At 43.1% G+C, this 8,215-nt stretch overlaps 1 non-coding gene across 1 annotated transcript; it reads left to right on the plus strand.

Moving 5' to 3' along the window:
• Positions 1-3,676: 3,676 nt before the first annotated feature.
• Positions 3,677-3,751, plus strand: Trnas-cga (transfer RNA serine (anticodon CGA)). Its single transcript has one exon. It is a non-coding gene; the product is annotated as a tRNA-Ser (tRNA).
• Positions 3,752-8,215: the final 4,464 nt, after the last annotated feature.

The following is an 8,215-nucleotide window of genomic DNA, read 5'->3' on the forward strand; positions in this document are numbered from 1 at the left end:
ATCTTTTCTGAGATTTGACATATATTGTATTTCTGAAGTTTATTCAAGATCTTGTGCTTGTTTTTGAATGCTGTTTCTGCTACAGTTTTGGTTCAATAAATATGACGTTTGTCAGTAGGATGTTTCGTTTTATTTTTGAATATAAGATAAAAATTTTGAACTGTCACAATTTTCAGGAAAAATAAACGAGACGCAGTAGCGCGTCTATGGCTACCCGCTACAGAATGTGACCAGTTATACCACTAACGCCTTAGTGCGCTCCAGAAAAAACTTGATCCACGAGAGTAAATTTTATGGCTCTGAGCACTATGCGACTTAACTTCTGAGGTCATCAGTCGCCTAGAACTTAGAACTAATTAAACCTAACTAACCTAAGGACATCGCATACATCCACGCCCGAGGCAGGATTCGAACCTGCGACCGTAGCGGTCACGCGGTTCCAGACTGTAGCGCCTAGACCCGCACGGCCACTCCGGCCGGCAGAGTAAATTTTACCTTTTACGTATTAAATAAATACATTTTATATTACTTTTAGCAATACAGTTTGACATTCTGTTAAAAAAAAGTAATTGGTTACGTGGCAACGCAAGGCCAATTACAGTGGCAACGAAAGTGTTAACAACTGAAAGCAGCGCCGTGCTATGCAGCTACCGGCATATAAGCCCGCCACGAACCAAGAAAGGTTCAGCACTGGGAATGGAAATGTTGACTTCGCATTTACAGGCTTAATTTGGTTATAAAAAATAGGGCAAAAACTTTCTTGTTTCCTCTCGTAAATTGCAAATGACCGCCGCTCCAGTTAGCACGTGATTTCCTCTTCGTACAACTATAAAGGATCAAATTACCGGTCTTTCGATTTCTGGGAACTATTTGGTTGCGAAACCGATCTACTTGTATACTCGTACTTCTTAGACCGCCATACAGCGCCTGGCGCAGGGTACACTGATTGTCATTCGATTCTCTGTTTCTCTCGCAGATGGATCGACACTGCCGCGCCGATCGGATCGAACGCTGTGTAATCTAGCAGCACGCTTCTAAATATCTGGCGTATCTGTCCTTAATGAGGCCTGGTGGTGATGCCCAACACTCGATTGGCTCTAAAGAGTCGTTGGCTCTAGGATTCTGTACGCTGCACTTCTCCAGATCCACTCTCAAAAAATCTTAGTCGATCTATCGTCTTCCCTAAAATTCACCTGATGTGCCCGTTCGATTTCAGGTCATTTTGCGAAGGTACCCATAGGTATATAATCGATGGGACCATTTATACTCCATGTGCATATAAGTGGAATGTTTCACTTACCGTAAGTATTAACAAAACTCAGTCTACATTTGAAGGAAACTGTCATTAATGATATCAAATAGATATTCTGTCCAAATCTAGGCGAATTCTTCATTCAAAGACAAAATTTAAAGAAAGTAAGTAACAGCGTCATCAGCAAAGAGCCTCATATTTTGTCCACCATGTTGAAGATATTGTTCATTACTAAGGTGGTATAATTCACTTAGAATCCTGACATTGATGTCAATATCACACTCAGGGCTACTCATATGCTCTATGTCCATCAAAACCACAAATAGACTTTATTCGCCTGCCATTGACAGCTCTTCACACAGGACAGTAAGATTTTATTTCTAAGATGGACACTAGGCAAATTATAACAGAAGTAATGTTTGTAGACAAGTGAAGTTACTTGACGCTCAGAAAATAATACATGAAGTGTCTAAACGTCTTGGTGTGCGAAAGGGGCGCAGTCAGTTGTGACGCACTTGTGGTCTGACTGACCTAATGTAAATGACTTCCTGACACTTCACATTCATATCTCTCCGTTCTGCCGAGGCGACGGGATGTTATTTCGTCAAAGACTTGAGGCTTTATGTGTAGCAGTCTGTGGGAATGGAATTATCTCTGCGATCAGATTCTAGATACTGATAACATAGGAAACAAAATTTTTATCTCATCTCTGATATGCTACGCATCCTGCAGTATTTATCATCTCACGTTCAAGGTCGGTTAACCCGCAACGAGCTGCCGTATTAACTCCACAGCTGCTTGTAACAGGCTGCCCAGATATCGTGTCTATACTGTTGCCAAACGCCACATCTCGCCGAAACAGTTGGTCGTCATATACGGCAGTTCTTCAAATACCCTGTGGCTGATGGTCGCTCAGTCCATTACGACTTGAAACATAAAAATCAGTGGAGTAATTTTGCTGTTTGAGGGCTAAAATAACTGACGATTTTAGAAACAATGATGTGAAATGTAGAATGGGATATCAAAAAAGTTTTTTGCATTAGCAAAACTAGCTAATATCGACTGTCAGTTATGTGTTCGGAAAAAAATCATAGATGCCTTCATTCTGTTATAGGACAGTTTCGCTTCCATTTAAAACTGCGTCATGAACAAGTAATTATCCATTGGAAGATTAGTATCGATGCTGCAGCTGTCAATGTAGGCTAAGTTAAAGAAGTCATACTCAGCGTTCTGTAAAGTTTACTGTAATGGAAACGCTACAGGTAACACGAAATGATTATTATCAATTGGAAGTACGTTCAGGTTCCCAATTATTACCACGTCCAACATAGCAAGCAACACAGGTACAACGATTTTTTTGAAGTCTCCTGACTGGTTTGATGCAGCCTGCCACGAATTCTTATACTGCGACAACCTCTTTATCTCAGAGTAGCATTTGTGTCCTACGTCCTCAGTTATTTGCTGGATGTTTGCCAATCTCTGTCTTCCTATACACTTTTTACTGTCTAAAGCGCTCTCTAGTACTACTGAAGTTATTCCGTGACGTCTTAACAGATGTCCTACCATACTGATCTTGTCCGTGTTTTCCATATATTCCTTTCCTCGCCGTTTCTACGGAGAACCTCCTCATCTCTTACCTTATCAGTCCACCTACTTTTCAACATTTTTCTGTAGCATTACATCTCAATCCCTTTCTGTTTATCCATATCCTATCTTTCACTACCATACAACGTGGTGCCCCAAACGTACCTTTTCCGAAATTTCTTCGCCAAATTAAGGCTTGTGTTTGATACTAGTAGACCTCTCTTGGCCATCAGTGACCTTTTTTCCAGTGCTAGTCTGCTTTTCGTCCCCTCCATGCTCCGTCCGTCATGGGTTATTTTGCTGCCTACGTTACAGAATTCTTTAACATCATCAATTTCGTAATCCCCATTGCGATATTAGGTTTTGCGGTGTTCTCATTCCTGCTGCTTCTCATTACTTTCGTCTTTCTTCGATCTACTCTCAAACCATATCCTGTGCTCAGTAGACTTTTCATTTCTTTCAACAAATCCTCTAATTCTTATTCACTTTCACTGAGGAGAGCAATGCCATCAGCGACTCTTGATACCCTTTCACCACGAATTTTAAATCCACTCTTCCACCTTCTCTTTATTTCCGTCATTGTTACATCATGGCCTTCAACCATTTTTAATCTTCTTCCTTCTTGGTCATCCTCTCTTATTGTTTCCTCATGGTTCTTGTACACGTCATCTATTCCTCCCCCCCCCCCCCCTCCACTTTCCCAACAGTTTATCTCTGAAACTTCCTGGCAGATTAAAACTGTGTGCCCGACCGAGACTCGAACTCGGGACCTTTGCCTTTCGCGGGCAAGCGCTCTACCATCTGAGCTACCGACAAGCTGTGAGTGCCGGGCGTGAATCGTGCTTCGGTAGCTCAGATGGTAGAGCGCTTGCCCGCGAAAGGCAAAGGTCCCGAGTTCGAGTCTCGGCCGGGCAAACAGTATTAATCTACCAGGAAGTTTCATATAAGCGCACACTCCGCTGCAGAGTGAAAATCTCATTCTGGAAACCTCCCCCAGGCTGTGGCTAAGCCATGTTTCCGCAATATCCTTTCTCTCAGGAGTGCTAGTTTTGCAAGTTTCGCAGGAGAGCTCCTGTAAAGTTTGGAAGGTAGGAGACGAGATACTGGCAGAAGTACAGCTGTGAGTACCGGACCTGAGTCGTGCTTCGGTAGCTCAGATGGTAGAGCGCTTGCCCGCGAAAGGCAAAGGTCCCGAGTTCGAGTCTGGGTCGGGCACACAGTTTTAATCTGCCAGGAAGTTTCATATCAGCGCACACTCCGCTGCAGAGTGAAAATCTCTTTCTGGAGTTTATCTCTATTTCTATTTTGAACATGTTGACATTAACAAACGCGTTTTCCAGATCGACTAATCCTATGAACGTGTCTTGATTTTTCTTAACTTTTGCGTCCGTTATCAACCGCAACCTGAATTTAAATGACTCTAAGCACTATTGGACTTAATATCTGTGGTCATCAGTCCCCTATGGACATCACACACGTCCATGCCCGAGGCTGGATTCGAACCTGCGACCGCAGCAGCTGCGCGGTTCCGAACTGAAGTGCCTAGAAAAGCTGCGCCACAGAGGCCGGCTATCTATCCTGAAAGCCAAACTGATTTTGATCTAGCACATTCTTTTCCATTCTGCTGTATATTGCCCTTGACAGCAACTTGGATGCATGAGCTGTTAAGCTCTCTCACTTGCAATCTTCGGAATTGTGTGGATGATGTTTTTCCGAAAGTCGGGTGGTATATCGTCAGACACACACATTCTACACATCATCCTGAATAGCAGCTTTGTTGCAACTTTTCCCAATGATTTTAGAAATTCTGATGGGACGTTATCTATTCCTATTTCCTTATTAGATCCTAAGTCTTCCAAAGCTCTGATTCTAATACTGGATCCTCTACCCTTTTAAATCGACTCCTGTTTCTTCTTCTGTCACATCAGACAAATCTTCCCTGTCATAGAGGTCTTCAATGCACTCTTTCCACCCATCTACTCTCTGATCGGCATTTAACAGTGGAATCCTCAATGCATCCTTAATGTTGCCTCCCTTGCTTTTAATTTCATTGAACGTTGTGTTGGCTTTTGTATGTGCTAATTTAGTCCTTCGGAAGATCATTTTATTCGATTTTTCCACATTTTCCATCCAGCCATTTCGCCTCAGCTTCCCCTCTCTTCCTATTTATTTCATTTCTAAGTGGCTTGTGTTTCTGTATTTCTGAATTTCCATGAAAAGTTTTATACGTCCTTCTTTCGACGGTCAGCTGAATTACTTAAAGTGGCGTCGATAGTTACGATGCCACAACGTAGGTGCACGCTCTCGTAAGTGGGCACTACGAGAGAAGACTAGCGACGCCAACCACAAGGTCCTCTAGGCGACGCTGTGTAGCTCAGCCAGTGCCGTCTTCACTTCTGCCTCACTTGATCAAGAGCAGACGGCCTGGATATATCGCTTCTGCTACCGCGTGGGCTAGCTTGCTATTGAGACTCTGTATTAGTTACGTTCAGTTAAAGTTTGGACAGCAACGAGTATTTGTTAGCTTTGATATTACACAGAACATTCATTGTAACTTCACAGGATTAGACATTGCCTACGGCTTCACACCTACCTATTCATCCTAGTCAAAATTATGTAAGCATTTCATGTCCGCGTTCGTGGTCTCGCGGTAGCGTTCTCGCGTCCCGAGCACGGGGTCCCGGGTTCGATTCCCGACGGGGTCAGGAATTTTTCTTGCCCCGAGATGACTGGGTGTTGTTGGGTCGTCTTCATCATCATCATTCATCCCCATTACGGTCGGAGGAAGGCAACGGCAAACCACCTCCATTAGGACCTTGCCTAGTAAGGCGGTGCGGGTCTCCCGCATCGTTCCCCTACGCTCCGTAAAGAAGCATGGGACTTCATTTCTTTTCCATGCATTTGATATTTACTTGTGTTTTGACTCTATTAAAAGTGTTTAAGTTACTTCCAGTACCGAAGTGCTTCACCCCCCCCCCCCCCCTGTTCCTGCTCGCTTCCTTCAAGTTTTGCCTATATTTAAGAAGAAGTTCACAGTAACAGACCCACGCGCCGCCTATGCAGGCAGGAGACAAAACCTCTTCTTGTGCTACCCATGGTTACCTTTTTGTACCGACGATTTGCTTTCCAACTTCTGTGATTGCCCTTTTTAGAGATGTCCATTCCTCTCCAATCGAACTGCTTAAGCTATTCCTTATCGCAGTGTCTACAGCCTCATAGATCCTCAAGCATATCTTTTCATTCCTTAGTATTTTCTTATCCCACTTCGTTGCGCACTGATTCTACCTGACTAGCTCCGTAGCATCTCGAGCTTCAGCCTACGCTTCATCATTACTAAATTGTGATCTGAATCTATATCTGTTCCAGGGTACTACTTACAATCTGCTATCTGATTTTGGAATCTTTTCCTGGCCATGATGTAATCTAACGGAAATCTTCCCGTATCTCCCGGCCTTTTCCAATTTGACCCATTTGCACTCATCAGTATTAGTAATTTATCAAAGACGCCAGGCAGATGCTAGCACTAAGTTCATAGAAAGAGAAACTTGTGTACAAATTGATTGAAATAAAATCAGTACAAGATTAGGGTAGGAGGGTATGCTTCTGAAATGCAAGCCGTAGTGCAGGGAGGTGGCGAGACCTGTAGACATAGGGCCAACTGTGCAACGAAATGGAGAGGGCCAAATGTCGATTCATCTACTGAACCTCTAAAATATTGATTGAAGTAAGTAAAGTAAGCTGTATCCGTTTCTTTTGCTGGTTGGTGAATAACATAAAAAAATTGTGTCTTTAAGACTTAGCCTTATGATAATTAAGTTGCTCTATTTTTGTAGTTGTCGCAATTATTTTTTAATTTTGAAACTACTAATCCTGCATTTTTGAAGAGTTTAAAGTGAAAAATGCTGTTTTATGATTGGTACATTTGACGTCGTACATTGCTATGTATGAAATGTAAGTAACATATCGAAATTATTTTAAAACTCTTAGGAGAAGAGAGTAAAATAGCTGTTACATAGTGTTTACTGGCTGTTGTCGAATACAGCATACCGAACATGAGGCTGCAGATGTGAGCTGCAGGATGACATGTCAGTAGTGAAAAGTCTTTCAGTCAATGTAATCACATCAGTAAGGATAGTTTGTGAGGACAGATGTACGGTTTTATTGTCATTGACGACATAAGTGCTGTACGCAATGGGTGATATTAACAAGCGTTTCATGAATAACACACATATACAGGGCTATTACAAATGATTGAAGCGATTTCATAAATTCACTGTAGCTCCATTCATTGACATATGGTCACGACACACTACAGATACGTAGAAAAACTCATAAAGTTTAGTTCGGCTGAAGCCGCACTTCAGGTTTCTGCCGCCAGAGCGCTCGAGAGCGCAGTGAGACAAAATGGCGACAGGAGCCGAGAAAGCGTATGTCTTGTTTGAAATGCACTCACATCAGTCAGTCATAACAGTGCAACGACACTTCAGGACGAAGTTCAACAAAGATCCACCAACTGCTAACTCCATTCGGCGATGGTATGCGCAGTTTAAAGCTTCTGGATGCCTCTGTAAGGGGAAATTAACGGGTCGGCCTGCAGTGAGAGAAGAAACGGTTGAACGCGTGCGGGCAAGTTTCACGCGTAGCCCGCGGAAGTTGACGAATAAAGCAAGCAGGGAGCTAAACGTACAACAGCGACGGTTTGGAAAATCTTACGGAAAAGGCTAAAGCAGAAGCCTTACCGTTTACAATTCCTACAAGCCCTGACACCCGATGACAAAGTCAAACGCTTTGAATTTTTTTCGCGGTTGCAACAGCTCATGGAAGAGGATGCGTTCAGTGCGAAACTTGTTTTCAGTGATGAAGCAACATTTTTTCTTAATGGTGAAGTGAACAGACACTATGTGCGAATCTGGGCGGTAGAGAATCCTCACGCATTCGTGCAAAAAATTCGCAATTCACCAAAAGTTATCGTGTTTTGTGCAATCTCACGGTTTAAAGTTTACGGCCCCTTTTTCTTCTGTGAAAAAAACGTTACAGGACACGTGTATCTGGACATGCTGTAAAATTGGCTCATGCCACAACTGGAGACCGACAGCGACGACTTCACCTTTCAACAGGTTGGTGCTTCACCGCACTTCTATCATGATGTTCGACATTTCTTAAACAGGAGATTGGAAAACCGATGGATCGGTCGTAGTGGAGATGATGATCGGCAATTCATGTCATGGCCTCCACGCTCTCCCGACTTAACCCCATGCGATTTATTTCTGTGGGGTTATGTGAAAGATTCAGTGTTTAAACCTCCTTTATCAAGAAACGTGCCAGAACTGCGAGCTCGCATCAACGATGCTTTCGAACTCATTGATGGGGACATGCTGC

The sequence above is a fragment of the Schistocerca cancellata genome, chromosome 6 (genome assembly GCF_023864275.1).
Source record: "Schistocerca cancellata isolate TAMUIC-IGC-003103 chromosome 6, iqSchCanc2.1, whole genome shotgun sequence".
Classification (NCBI taxonomy): Eukaryota; Metazoa; Arthropoda; class Insecta; order Orthoptera; family Acrididae; genus Schistocerca; species Schistocerca cancellata.